Source organism: Protomyctophum parallelum, assembly GCF_964188405.1.
Source record: "Protomyctophum parallelum genome assembly, chromosome: 9".
Taxonomy (NCBI): domain Eukaryota; kingdom Metazoa; phylum Chordata; class Actinopteri; order Myctophiformes; family Myctophidae; genus Protomyctophum; species Protomyctophum parallelum.
Window position 1 is genome coordinate 35,881,231 of NC_139706.1, and position 14,953 is coordinate 35,896,183.

Below are 14,953 nucleotides of genomic sequence, written 5' to 3' on the forward strand. Positions count from 1 at the left end.
GTGGAATTATGGGTGCGCAGGTTTGTACTGTCTGAGATTTCATCATGCTGTCATCCAACACTGTACACTCCTCGCCTTCATATTTGTCCTGCAACACAGATGATACGAATGGATTTAGCAAAAAACATTTGTGTGTGTGTGTGTGTGTGTGTGTGTGTGTGTGTGTGTGTGTGTGTGTGTGTGTGTGTAGGGTTCATGAACAGGGTCACTTTTCTTTTTAGAGTTGAGGCTACAAAGATAACATTTTCATATTATTTTCCCTTTGGCAATTTAAACACAACCTAGCCTGTTTCGCATGCCAATTAAGGCATCTATGAAATTGGATTGAAATGAGCCTACTTGACAGGCAGACAGAGAGACTAGCCTAATAGACTAATTCAAAATGTACTCACGTCCTTCACGAGCTCACTGATATGTTGTAGAAGCGTTCTGGAGAGTGATGATGAACACGAGGAGGAACGGTCCAGGCTTAATGGACTGGGCTGGCGGTGTGGGACCGGCCCTGCGGACGTCCTCCAGCTCAGCAGCGCCAGAAGCAGCACGCAGATCGTCACATCTGCAGGAGGACATCGTTGAAATAATAGGTTGGAAGCTGTGTCATAGAGGCCTAGCCTATATGCTATAATAGTCAAGTCGCATGAAAAGGTCATTGTAGAAAGAATAGGTCTTCTACACAGCCATATGTTATAGGCTTGTTTTAGAATGGATAAATATATATATATATATATATATATATATATATATATATATATCCTGGCAAATATTTATTTAGTGACATTTGGTTTAATTGAATCTTACACAAATTAAATGTTGCCATCGTCTTTTAGATGAAGTAGCCTAGTGGAGTAGTGGTGGTGTTTATATGTGTCCAGTTATCATGCATCAGTGTGTCTTTGCACTGGTAGCCTATGATTTATATAGTCAACTCAAGAAGAAATTCCCTCCGCAAGCTTTAAGGTCGATCGTAAACAAAGTAGTGAGTGAGTGAACCAAAAGAAACTATAACGTCATGATATGTAATTCCCTGTGCTGTGGGACTCACTCAGCACTATCCAACCAAGTGAAAAAGAAACCACGACTTGTTTCGACGGAAGGCAGGACCGTATAGGCTACTTTCCTGCGCATTTTTCTGCAAACTGTTAATTAAGTATCTAAGGCTATTCAATCAATCAATAAACGATTAGCCTAATAATAATAATAATAATAATAATAATAATAATAATAATAATAATAATAAGGGTAATAGGCCTAATAATAATAGCATATTATTATTATTATTATATATTATCATTATGATTTATTGATTTGTATAACACAGTTATAATTAGGGGTGCACGATTATGAAATTGTGACCGATATCCGATCTCCGATTATTTGCAGGGTCATAGGCCTATCTGCCGATACCGATTCCGATATTATACAGAGGACCACAATGAAAACAAGCCTATAGGCTATGGGGCTTGGCCCAAAGCCTGTTAATAAAGTATTCAATCAATAAATGCATTGCATTATACTCTTTTTCAAGTGTTTGTTTTCACAACTGAATGACTGAAACACTGTAGCGAGCTCTTCACTGCCTGCACCAATCGCTCCGACTTTTCACACAGGCATTGACCATAATATTATGGAGGTCTTAACGAAGCCCTTTTTTCACTTTTTCACAAATTATTGATTAATAACTAATTTATTAGTGTCGAAACCCAGCTAACATGTCCATCTGGGCCCAATTGGGTTTTGACATGGGCTATGGGCATGGGTTCCAAGTGGGCCGTGCATCCAGTTTTCACAAAGGGCCCACCCGTGTTAGCCCATATGGGCTTACGTGGGTTTCTAACTGGATCTTAGGTGGTATCCAAATGGGCCATTTTATTTCAGAACCATGTGTGTGCGCCACCTGTGTTTGCCTATATGGGTTTGAACTGGGATCTGATTGGGCCTTAAGTGGGTACCAGCTGGGCGAATTATATGTGACCCATGTAGGCCACACTTGTGTCCGCCCTCATTGTCTTCCGTCCTGTTTCTGTTGTCACCTGCTGTCGATTGTTCATTCCTACGGATAGGATGCAGTGCGCCACATTGTCGGTGTTTCCAGTTTTCTGTAGTAGTTTCTTCAAGTGTTCAAACTTTATGACTGGATAGCACTCGATCTGTAGAGTCCTACATTACTATCTCCTACGATCAAGGGTTAGGGTTAGGGAACTGTAGCATGCTGTTTTTCATCATTTTTGAGGACGAAAATCACTCCGACACCATGGACTGTAGCCCATGGTCTGGAAGTGATTTTTTTTCTTTTTTCAAATCCTCGTTTTTCATCGTTTTTGACCATGGATTATAGCTGGTTTAGGGTTAGGTTCCACGGGCTAATAAAGTGTAAATTCGGGGGTCCTTGACAAGAAAAGGTTTGGGAACCACTGTTGTAGAGGATCTATAGCAGGGGTGTCAAACTCATTTTGGGGCTAGGGCCACATTGCTTGAAAAGTGACTTGATGAGGGCGTTTTTTGAATTTTTGATTTTTTTTTATCCTGGTTTTTCATCATTTTTGACCATGGGCTATAGCCCATACCGTACGGCATACGATAGCACGCCGTTTTTCATCATTTTTGAGGATTAAAAAAACAAAACAAAAAAAACATGGGTTATAGCCCATCGTTTTTTGAATTTTCGAAAAAGAAAATTAACCTTGTTTTTCATCATTTTTGAACATGGGCTATAGCCCATACCGTACGACGTACGTGGATGGAAAACGGCGTGCTATAGTATGCCGTACGGCATACTATAGCACGCCGTTTTTTCATCATTTTTGAGGATTTGAAAGAAATGGAAAAAAAAGGATGGATTATAGCCCATCGTTTTTTTTATTATTATTATTTTTTTTTAATCCTCGTTTTTCATCATTTTTGACCATCCCACTGAGAAATAGCCGGCTATTAGACGTGCGTCTAAAAATGGGATAAAAAATAGACGTCTAAAACACGTCTATTTTTAGACTTGTTTTAGACGTTTATAAACAGAACATTCAGGGTTCAAGTCTCCTGAAGAACATTTTCACTGTCCATCTAAATTCTAAACGGTTGGTTAAATATAAGTTCCCGATTGCACCTAGCATGCCAGTGTGGCACAGGAGATAAACCGGGGCTTTATAAACAGAACATTCAGCGTTCAAGTCTCCTGAAGAACATTTTCACTGTCCATCTAAATTCTAAACGGCTGGTTAAATATAAGTTCCCGATTGTACCTTACATGCCAGTGTGGCTAAAAAGATAAATCTGAGGTTTGTAATCCAAAGGTTACTGGTTCAAAACTCAAACAAAACTAATACTCAACCAAAGCTGCAGTAATTTGAATTTTTCAAGGCTAGAATAGAAAATAAAAACTCAAAAGCACCAGGAGACATCTGCTGAATGCCCCAAGGTGCCTTGGCTCAATGGTGTGGAGCGCTTGACCCGTTGCCTCTGCTACAGACAGTTGGCAGGTTCAAGTCCCATGTCATCAAGGTGCTGGGAAGGACCATCGGGAGACGGTGCTCTCTCCCCCTGTTTCCTGAAAAGTAACAGTTGGGGGTTATGTTTGAAAGAACCCTGTCCACCTAACATTTTACAGATAAGAATTAGGTCAAACGTTTACAAATAAAATAGCAATGCATTTTGGCCCAATGCATTTTGGCCCATCATCTGACAGAATAGTCTATGTATTTGCATACTGGGCCCCGATTATAATCGTCGACAATGGCAATGTCATTTTTCTTGACTTTTGACAATGAAAAAACTACACACTATAGTATATTTGTTTAATAATCGTCGCAAAAACCATGAACTATAGTTCATGATTTTCGCAACGATTTAAAAAACCAATATGAAAATGATGAAAAAACGACATACTATAGTTCATGGTTTTGGCCCATCATCTGACCGAATAGGTTGTGTATTTGCATACTGGGCCCTGATTGGTGGCCCAAACCTTGGTTAGAAAGTCCCTCTTTTATGTCTGGCTTCCAGGCCAGTTGGAAAAGGGCACACTGAGAGGTGGTAAGAGTATGTTAAATTGGACATTTTCATGGTAAGAGGATAGCTGGACAGGGTTCTTTCAGACATATGCCACAACCGTTACATCTCAGGAAACAGGGGGAGAGAGCACCGTCTCCCGATGGTCCTCCAGCACCTTGATGTCATGACATGGGACTTGAACCTGCCAACTGTCTGTAGCAGAGGCAACGGGTCAAGCGCTCCACACCATTACTCCAAGGCACCTTTGGGCATTCAGCAGATGTCTCCTGGTGCTTTTGAGTTTTTATTTTTTATTCTAGCCTTGAAAAGTTCAAATTACTGCAGCATTGAGCTGTAGGAGGAACAGGACTTGAACATGGAATGTCTGTACTGAAAGCCTGATGATTAGACCACTGCACCATCAGTCAGACACTCTCAGGCAAAGTCTCCTGGTAATTTTGAAGTGATCTTTTGTTTGTTAGCCTTCAGTTAGTAAAGTTTAAATAACACAGAATCATATTAATCAGGTGTTTCTTAGCGCTGTTGAGGTATTCTTTTATATGATAGTGTAACAGCCGGGAATCGAACCCTGGTCTCCCACGTGGAAAGCCAACATCTTAACCACTGCGACAATTAGAGTTTTGAGGTAGTCAGGCTGAGGCTGTGAGCCACTGCTAGAATAGCAGTAAATGAAGCTCAATAACTAGCATTAAACTTTAGGAAGAGTGGGATTTGAAAATGAACTCTCTGTGCGGAATAACCCCTACTACACCATCACTCAGTAACATCTGCCTCTTTGTACTGTTGAAGCGATCTTTTGTATGTTAGCCTTCAGATAGTAAAGTTGAAAGAATCAAGAGTTGAACATAGAATCACGCTCATCAGAGTGTAACACCCAGGAATCGAATACAGGTCACCTGCACTGAAGGCCAACATCTTAACCACCAAGCCAAAGCAACTGCCTATGGCTCAGGGGAGATATGAGACTTTTGAGGTCATCAGGCTGAGGCTGTGAGCCACTGCTATACAATAAAAAATTTCAAAAAACGATGGGCTATAACCCATGTTTTTTTTCTTTTTTTTGAATCCTCAAAAATGATGAAAAACGGCGTGCTATAGTATGCCGTACGGTATGGGCTATAGCCCATGGTCAAAAATGATGAAAAACGAGGATAACTTTTTTTTCAAAAATTCAAAAAACGATGGGCTATAACCCATGTTTTGTTTTTGTTTTTTTGTTTTTTTAATCCTCAAAAATGATGAAAAACCGCGTGCTATAGTATGCTGTACGGTATGGGCTATAGCCCATGGTCATAAATGATGAAAAACGAGGTAATTTCTTTTTCAAAAATTCAAAAAACGATGGGCTATAACCCATGTGTGTTTGTTTTTTTCATTTTTTTCAAATCCTCAAAAATGATGAAAAACGGCGTGCTATAGTATGCCGTACGGTATGGGCTATAGCCCATGGTCAAAAATGATGAAAAACGAGGATAACTTTTTTTTTTAATTCAAAAAACGATGGGCTATAACCCATGTTTTTTTTTTTTTTTTTTTTTTCAAATCCTCAAAAATGATGAAAAACTGCGTGCTATAGTATGCCGTACGGTATGGGCTATATCCCATGGTCATAAATTATGAAAAACGAGGTTAATTTTTTTTCAAAAATAAAAAAAACGATGGGCTATAACCCATGTTTTTTTTGTTTTTTTTTATTAATCCTCAAAAATGATGAAAAACGGCGTGCTACAGTATGCCGTACAATATGGGCTATTAGACGAGCGTCTAAAAATGGGATAAAAAACGTCTAAAAATAGACGTGTTTTAGACGTCTATTTTTAGACGTTTCTTAGACGTCTATTTTTAGTCGTTTTTCATCCCATTTTTAGACGCACGTCTAATAGCCGGCTATTGCTCAGTGGGATGGTCAAAAAGGATGAAAAACGAGGATTAAAAAAAAAAATCAAAAAACGATGGACTAGAACCAGGGGGGCAGTCAGCCAGATATTTCGTGAAGCCTCATTTGAAATCGGTAGTTCATATAATGGCCTGTTGTGGCGCTGGACTGGACCCAAAAAGCCCCATAGCTCCATAGAGGCCCATGTATTTTGGCCCAACTTCACCTAGACTGTATTACCTTAATAAACATGGTCATGAATACTTTCTTCTTCAGGTCACTAGTTTAAAGTCTCATTTCTAATGTCATAATATTCTTTTTGGAAAATTATGGTCCCATTAATTAAAAAAATGACCATAAAGTCGCGTATGTTCTGAGGGGCGTGGCTACCGTTACAGTCTATGATCGGGATTCCCCTCCCACTCAAGAGTCTTCTCCTCCCACTCGAGTCAAAATAAAAACCAACAGAGAAGAAGGGGGGAAGTCCCGCCTCGTTGTCTGGGCAGCCAATGACCAGCTGGTCCAAAACGGAGCCAGCCAATGGCCAGCTGGTACCAAACGGATCTAGAAAGATGGCGACTTACATCAGGAATTAGCATATTATTACAGGCTTCATTTTACGTTCATGTTAGACCCGGGGATCGCTTTGTCCATATTTTTTACAGTCTATGGCTAGAACCCATCTTTTTTTGTTCTTTTTTTCATTGGTTAAGTCAGACATTCTCAACTGCATTACCTATGCCTGTGTGGCTCATGAGTAAAATCCAGTGTTCGTACACCAAAGGTTGTGAGTTCGAACCTGCCACAGGACATTTTCACTGTCCATCTAAATTCTGAAAGATGGCTAAGTAAGACATTATCAACAGCATTACACATGCCAGTGTGGCTCAGGAGATAATCCTGGAGTTTATAAACAGAACATTCCGGGTTCAAGTCTCCTGAAGAACATTTTCACTGGCCATCTAAATTCTAAACGGCTGGTTAAATATAAGTTCCAGATTATACCTTACATGCCAGTGTGGCTCAAAAGATAAATCTGAGGTTCGTAATCCAAAGGTTACTGGTTCAAAACTCCATCAAAACTAATACTCAACCAATGCTGCAGTAATTTGACATTTTCAAGGCTAGAATAAAAAATAAAAACTCAAAAGCACCAGGAGACATATGCTGAATGCCCAAAGGTGCCTTGGCGTAATGGTGTGGAGCGCTTGACCCGTTGCCTCTGCTACAGGCAGTTGGCAGGTTCAAGTCCCATGTCATGACATCAAGGTGCTGGAGGACCATCGGGAGACGGTGCTCTCTCCCCCTGTTTCCTGAAAAGTAACAGTCGGGGGTTATGTTTGAAAGAACCCTGTCCACCTAACATTTTACAGATAAGAATTAGGTCAAACGTTTACAAATAAAATAGCAATGCATTTTGGCCCATCTGACAGAATAGTCTGTGTATTTGCATATTGGGCCCCGATTATAATCGTCGACAATGGCAATGTCATTTTTCTTGACTTTTGACAATGAAAAAACTACACACTATAGTATACTCCTCATGCATAGAAGGAGGCATTTATGTCTGGCTTCCAGGCCAGTTGGAAAAGGGCACACTGAGAGGTGGTAAGAGTATGTTAAATTGGACATTTTCATGGTAAAAGGTTAGCTGGACAGGGTTCTTTCAGACATAAGCCCCAACCGTTACATCTCAGGAAACAGGGGGAGAGAGCACCGTCTCCCGATGGTCCTCCAGCACCTTGATGTCATGACATGGGACTTGAACCTGCCAACTGCCTGTAGCAGAGGCAACGGGTCAAGCGCTCCACACCATTACGCCAAGGCACCTTTGGGCATTCAGCAGATGTCTCCTGGTGCTTTTGAGTTTTTATTTTTTATTCAAGCCTTGAAAAGTTCAAATTACTGCAGCATTGAGCTGTAGGAGGAACAGGACTTGAACATGGAATGTCTGTACTGAAAGCCTGATGATTAGACCACTGCACCATCAGTCAGACACTCTCAGGCAAAGTCTCCTGGTAATTTTGAAGTGATCTTTTGTTTGTTAGCCTTCAGTTAGTAAAGTTTAAATAACACAGAATCATATTAATCAGATGTTTCTTAGCGCTGTTGAGGTATTCTTTTATATGATAGTGTAACAGCCGGGAATCGAACCCTGGTCTCCCACGTGGAAAGCCAACATCTTAACCACTGCGACAAATAGAGTTTTGAGGTAGTCAGGCTGAGGCTGTGAGCCACTGCTAGAATAGCAGTAAATGAAGCTCAATAACTAGCATTAAACTTTAGGAAGAGTGGGATTTGAAAATGAACTCTCTGTGCGGAATAACCCCTACTACACCATCACTCAGTAACATCTGCCTCTTTGTACTGTTGAAGCGATCTTTTGTATGTTAGCCTTCAGATAGTAAAGTTGAAAGAATCAAGAGTTGAACATAGAATCAAGCTCATCAGCTCATAGCCCATGGTCAAAAATGATGAAAAACGAGGTTAATTTTTTTTTCAAAATTTCAAAAAACGATGGGCTATAACCCATGTTTTTTTTTTTTTTTTTTTTTTCAAATCCTCAAAAATTATGAAAAACGGCGTGCTATAGTATGCCGTACGGTATGGGCTATTAGACGAGCGTCTAAAAATGGGATAAAAAACGTCTAAAAATAGACGTCTAAAACACGTCTAAAAATAGACGTGTTTTAGACGTCTATTTTTAGACGTCTATTTATAGACGTCTATTTTTAGACGTTTTTTATCCCATTTTTAGACGCACGTCTAATAGCCGGCTATTGCTCAGTGGGATAAAATGCTCATGTTCAAAAATAATGAAAAACGAGGATAATTTTGTTTTTTTAATTCAAAAAATGATGGGCTATATAACCCATGTTTTTTTTTTTTTTTTTTTTTTTATCCTCAAAAATGATGAAAAACCGCGTGCGATAGTATGCTGTACGGTATGGGCTATAGCCCATGGTCAAAAATGATGAAAAACGAGGATAACTTTTTTTTCAAAAATTCAAAAAACGATGGGCTATAACCCATGTTTTGTTTTTTTCATTTTTTTTTTTCAAATCCTCAAAAATGATTCAAAACGGCGTGCTATAGTATGCCGTACGGTATGGGCTATTAGACAAGCGTCTAAAAATGGGATAAAAAACTTCTAAAAATAGACGTCTAAAACACGTCTAAAAATAGACGTGTTTTAGACGTCTATTTTTAGACGTTTCTTAGACGTCTATTTTTAGACGTTTTTTGATCCCATTTTTAGACGCACGTCTAATAGCCGGCTATTGCTCAGTGGGATAAAATGCTCATGTTCAAAAATAATGAAAAACGCGGATAAAAAAAAAAAAAAAAAATGATGGGCTATAACCCATGTTTTGTTTTTTCCATTTTTTTTTTCAAATCCTCAAAAATGATGAAAAACGGTGTGCTATAGTATGCCGAGCTATTGCTCAGTCGGATAAAATGCTCATGTTCAAAAATAATGAAAAACGAGGATGAATAAAATTAAAAAATTAAAAAAATGATGGGCTATATAACCCATGTTTTTATTTATTTTTAAATCCTCAAAAATGATGAAAAACCGCGTGCGATAGTATGCTGTACGGTATGGGCTATAGCCCATGGTCATAAATGATGAAAAACGAGGTAATTTATTTTTTCAAAAATTAAAAAAACGATGGGCTATAACCCATGTTTTTTTTTTTTTCATTTTTTTCAAATCCTCAAAAATGATGAAAAACGGTGTGCTATAGTATGCCGTACGGTATGGGCTATAGCCCATGGTAAAAAATTCAAAAAACGAGGATAACTTTTTTTTCAAAAATTCAAAAAACGATGGGCTATAACCCATGTTTTTTTTTTTTTTTTCAAATCCTCAAAAATGATGAAAAACCGCGTGCTATAGTATGCCGTACGGTATGGGCTAATGCCCATGGTCAAAAATGATGAAAAACGAGGTTAATTTTTTTTTCAAAATTTCAAAAAACGATGGGCTATAACCCATGTTTTTTTTTTTTCATTTTTTTTTTTCAAATCCTCAAAAATGATGAAAAACGGCGTGCTATAGTATGCCGTACGGTATGGGCTATAGCCCATGGTCAAAAATGATGAAAAACGAGGTTAATTTTTTTTTCAAAATTTCAAAAAACGATGGGCTATAACCCATGTTTTTTTTTTTTTCATTTTTTTTCAAATCCTCAAAAATGATGAAAAACCGCGTGCTATAGTATGCCGTACGGTATGGGCTAATGCCCATGGTCAAAAATGATGAAAAACGAGGTTAATTTTTTTTTCAAAATTTCAAAAAACGATGGGCTATAACCCATGTTTTTTTTTTTTCATTTTTTTTTTTCAAATCCTCAAAAATGATGAAAAACGGCGTGCTATAGTATGCCGTACGGTATGGGCTATTAGACAAGCGTCTAAAAATGGGATAAAAAACGTCTAAAAATAGACGTCTAAAACACGTCTAAAAATAGACGTGTTTTAGACGTCTATTTTTAGACGTTTCTTAGACGTCTATTTTTAGACGTTTTTTTATCCCATTTTTAGACGCACGTCTAATAGCCGGCTATTGCTCAGTGGGATAAAATGCTCATGTTCAAAAATAATGAAAAACGCGGATGAAATAAAAAAAAAAAAACGATGGGCTATAACCCATGTTTTGTTTTTTCCATTTTTTTTTTCAAATCCTCAAAAATGATGAAAAACGGTGTGCTATAGTATGCCGTACAGTATGGGCTATTAGACGAGCGTCTAAAAATGGGATAAAAAACGTCTAAAAATAGACGTGTTTTAGACGTCTATTTTTAGACGTCTATTTTTAGACGTCTATTTTTAGACGTTTTTTATCCCATTTTTAGACGCACGTCTAATAGCCGGCTATTGCTCAGTGGGATAAAATGCTCATGTTCAAAAATAATGAAAAACGAGGATGAATAAAATTAAAAAATTAAAAAAATGATGGGCTATATAACCCATGTTTTTATTTATTTTTTAATCCTCAAAAATGATGAAAAACCGCGTGCGATAGTATGCTGTACGGTATGGGCTATAGCCCATGGTCATAAATGATGAAAAACGAGGTAATTTATTTTTTCAAAAATTAAAAAAACGATGGGCTATAACCCATGTTTTTTTTTTTTTCATTTTTTTCAAATCCTCAAAAATGATGAAAATCGGTGTGCTATATAGTATGCCGTACGGTATGGGCTATAGCCCATGGTAAAAAATGATGAAAAACGAGGATAACTTTTTTTTCAAAAATTCAAAAAACGATGGGCTATAACCCATGTTTTTTTTTTTTTCATTTTTTTCAAATCCTCAAAAATGATGAAAAACTGCGTGCTATAGTATGCCGTACGCCGTACGGTATGGGCTATAGCCCATGGTCAAAAATTATGAAAAAAGAGGATAACTTTTTTTTCAAAAATAAAAAAAACGATGGGCTATAACCCATGTTTTTTTTTTTCATTTTTTTTCAAATCCTCAAAAATGATGAAAAACCGCGTGCTATAGTATGCCGTACGGTATGGGCTAATGCCCATGGTCAAAAATGATGAAAAACGAGGTTAATTTTTTTTTCAAAATTTCAAAAAACGATGGGCTATAACCCATGTTTTATTTTTTTCATTTTTTTTTTTCAAATCCTCAAAAATGATGAAAAACGGCGTGCTATAGTATGCCGTACGGTATGGGCTATAGCCCATGGTCAAAAATGATGAAAAACGAGGTTAATTTTTTTTTCAAAATTTCAAAAAACGATGGGCTATAACCCATGTTTTGTTTTTTTTATTTTGTTTTTTCAAATCCTCAAAAATGATGAAAAACGGCGTGCTATAGTATGCCGTACGGTATGGGCTATTAGACAAGCGTCTAAAAATGGGATAAAAAACGTCTAAAAATAGACGTCTAAAACACGTCTAAAAATAGACGTGTTTTAGACGTCTATTTTTAGACGTTTCTTAGACGTCTATTTTTAGACGTTTTTTTATCCCATTTTTAGACGCACGTCTAATAGCCGGCTATTGCTCAGTGGGATAAAATGCTCATGTTCAAAAATAATGAAAAACGCGGATGAAATTAAAAAAAAAAAACGATGGGCTATAACCCATGTTTTGTTTTTTCCATTTTTTTTTTCAAATCCTCAAAAATGATGAAAAACGGTGTGCTATAGTATGCCGTACGGTATGGGCTATTAGACGAGCGTCTAAAAATGGGATAAAAAACGTCTAAAAATAGACGTGTTTTAGACGTCTATTTTTAGACGTCTATTTTTAGACGTTTTTTATCCCATTTTTAGACGCACGTCTAATAGCCGGCTATTGCTCAGTGGGATAAAATGCTCATGTTCAAAAATAATGAAAAACGAGGATGAATAAAATTAAAAAATTAAAAAAATGATGGGCTATATAACCCATGTTTTTATTTATTTTTAAATCCTCAAAAATGATGAAAAACCGTGTGCGATAGTATGCTGTACGGTATGGGCTATAGCCCATGGTCATAAATGATGAAAAACGAGGTAATTTATTTTTTCAAAAATTAAAAAAACGATGGGCTATAACCCATGTTTTTTTTTTTCTTTTTTTTTCAAATCCTCAAAAATGATGAAAATCGGTGTGCTATATAGTATGCCGTACGGTATGGGCTATAGCCCATGGTAAAAAATGATGAAAAACGAGGATAACTTTTTTTTCAAAAATTAAAAAAACGATGGGCTATAACCCATGTTTTTTTTTTTTCATTTTTTTTTTTCAAATCCTCAAAAATGATGAAAAACGGCGTGCTATAGTATGCCGTACGGTATGGGCTATAGCCCATGGTCAAAAATGATGAAAAACGAGGTTAATATTTTTTTCAAAATTTCAAAAAACGATGGGCTATAACCCATGTTTTGTTTTTTTTATTTTGTTTTTTCAAATCCTCAAAAATGATGAAAAACGGCGTGCTATAGTATGCCGTACGGTATGGGCTATTAGACAAGCGTCTAAAAATGGGATAAAAAACGTCTAAAAATAGACGTCTAAAACACGTCTAAAAATAGACGTGTTTTAGACGTCTATTTTTAGACGTTTCTTAGACGTCTATTTTTAGACGTTTTTTTATCCCATTTTTAGACGCACGTCTAATAGCCGGCTATTGCTCAGTGGGATAAAATGCTCATGTTCAAAAATAATGAAAAACGCGGATGAAATTTAAAAAAAAAGAACGATGGGCTATAACCCATGTTTTGTTTTTTCCATTATTTTTTTCAAATCCTCAAAAATGATGAAAAACGGTGTGCTATAGTATGCCGTACGGTATGGGCTATTAGACGAGCGTCTAAAAATGGGATAAAAAACGTCTAAAAATAGACGTGTTTTAGACGTCTATTTTTAGACGTCTATTTTTAGACGTTTTTTATCCCATTTTTAGACGCACGTCTAATAGCCGGCTATTGCTCAGTGGGATAAAATGCTCATGTTCAAAAATAATGAAAAACGAGGATGAATAAAATTAAAAAATTAAAAAAATGATGGGCTATATAACCCATGTTTTTATTTTTTTTTAAATCCTCAAAAATGATGAAAAACCGCGTGCGATAGTATGCTGTACGGTATGGGCTATAGCCCATGGTCATAAATGATGAAAAACGAGGTAATTTATTTTTTCAAAAATTAAAAAAACGATGGGCTATAACCCATGTTTTTTTTTTTTTCATTTTTTTCAAATCCTCAAAAATGATGAAAAACGGTGTGCTATATAGTATGCCGTACGGTATGGGCTATAGCCCATGGTAAAAAATGATGAAAAACGAGGATAACTTTTTTTTCAAAAATTCAAAAAACGATGGGCTATAACCCATGTTTTTTTTTTTCTTTTCAAATCCTCAAAAATGATGAAAAACTGCGTACGCCGTACGGTATGGGCTATAGCCCATGGTCAAAAATTATGAAAAAAGAGGATAACTTTTTTTTCAAAAATTCAAAAAACGATGGGCTATAACCCATGTTTTTTTTTTTAATTTTTTTTCAAATCCTCAAAAATGATGAAAAACCGTGTGCTATAGTATGCCGTACGGTATGGGCTAATGCCCATGGTCAAAAATGATGAAAAACGAGGTTAATTTTTTTTTCAAAATTTCAAAAAACGATGGGCTATAACCCATGTTTTATTTTTTTCATTTTTTTTTTCAAATCCTCAAAAATGATGAAAAACGGCGTGCTATAGTATGCCGTACGGTATGGGCTATAGCCCATGGTCAAAAATGATGAAAAACGAGGTTAATTTTTTTTTCAAAATTTCAAAAAACGATGGGCTATAACCCATGTTTTGTTTTTTTCATTTTTTTTTCTTCAAATCCTCAAAAATGATGAAAAACGGCGTGCTATAGTATGCCGTACGGTATGGGCTATTAGACAAGCGTCTAAAAATGGGATAAAAAACGTCTAAAAATAGACGTCTAAAACACGTCTAAAAATAGACGTGTTTTAGACGTCTATTTTTAGACGTTTCTTAGACGTCTATTTTTAGACGTTTTTTTATCCCATTTTTAGACGCACGTCTAATAGCCGGCTATTGCTCAGTGGGATAAAATGCTCATGTTCAAAAATAATGAAAAACGCGGATGAAAAAAAAAAAAAAAAACGATGGGCTAAAAATAGACGTGTTTTAGACGTCTATTTTTAGACGTCTATTTTTAGACGTTTTTTATCCCATTTTTAGACGCACGTCTAATAGCCGGCAATTGCTCAGTGGGATAAAATGCTCATGTTCAAAAATAATGAAAAACGAGGATAATTTTTTTTTTAATTCAAAAAATGATGGGCTATATAACCCATGTTTAATTTTTTTTTTTTAAATTTTAAATCCTCAAAAATGATGAAAAACCGCGTGCGATAGTATGCTGTACGGTATGGGCTATAGCCCATGGTCATAAATGATGAAAAACGAGGTAATTAATTTTTTCAAAAATTCAAAAAACGATGGGCTATAACCCATGTTTTTTTTTTTTTCATTTTTTTCAAGTCCTCAAAAATGATGAAAAACGGTGTGCTATAGTATGCCGTACGGTATGGGCTATAGCCCATGGTC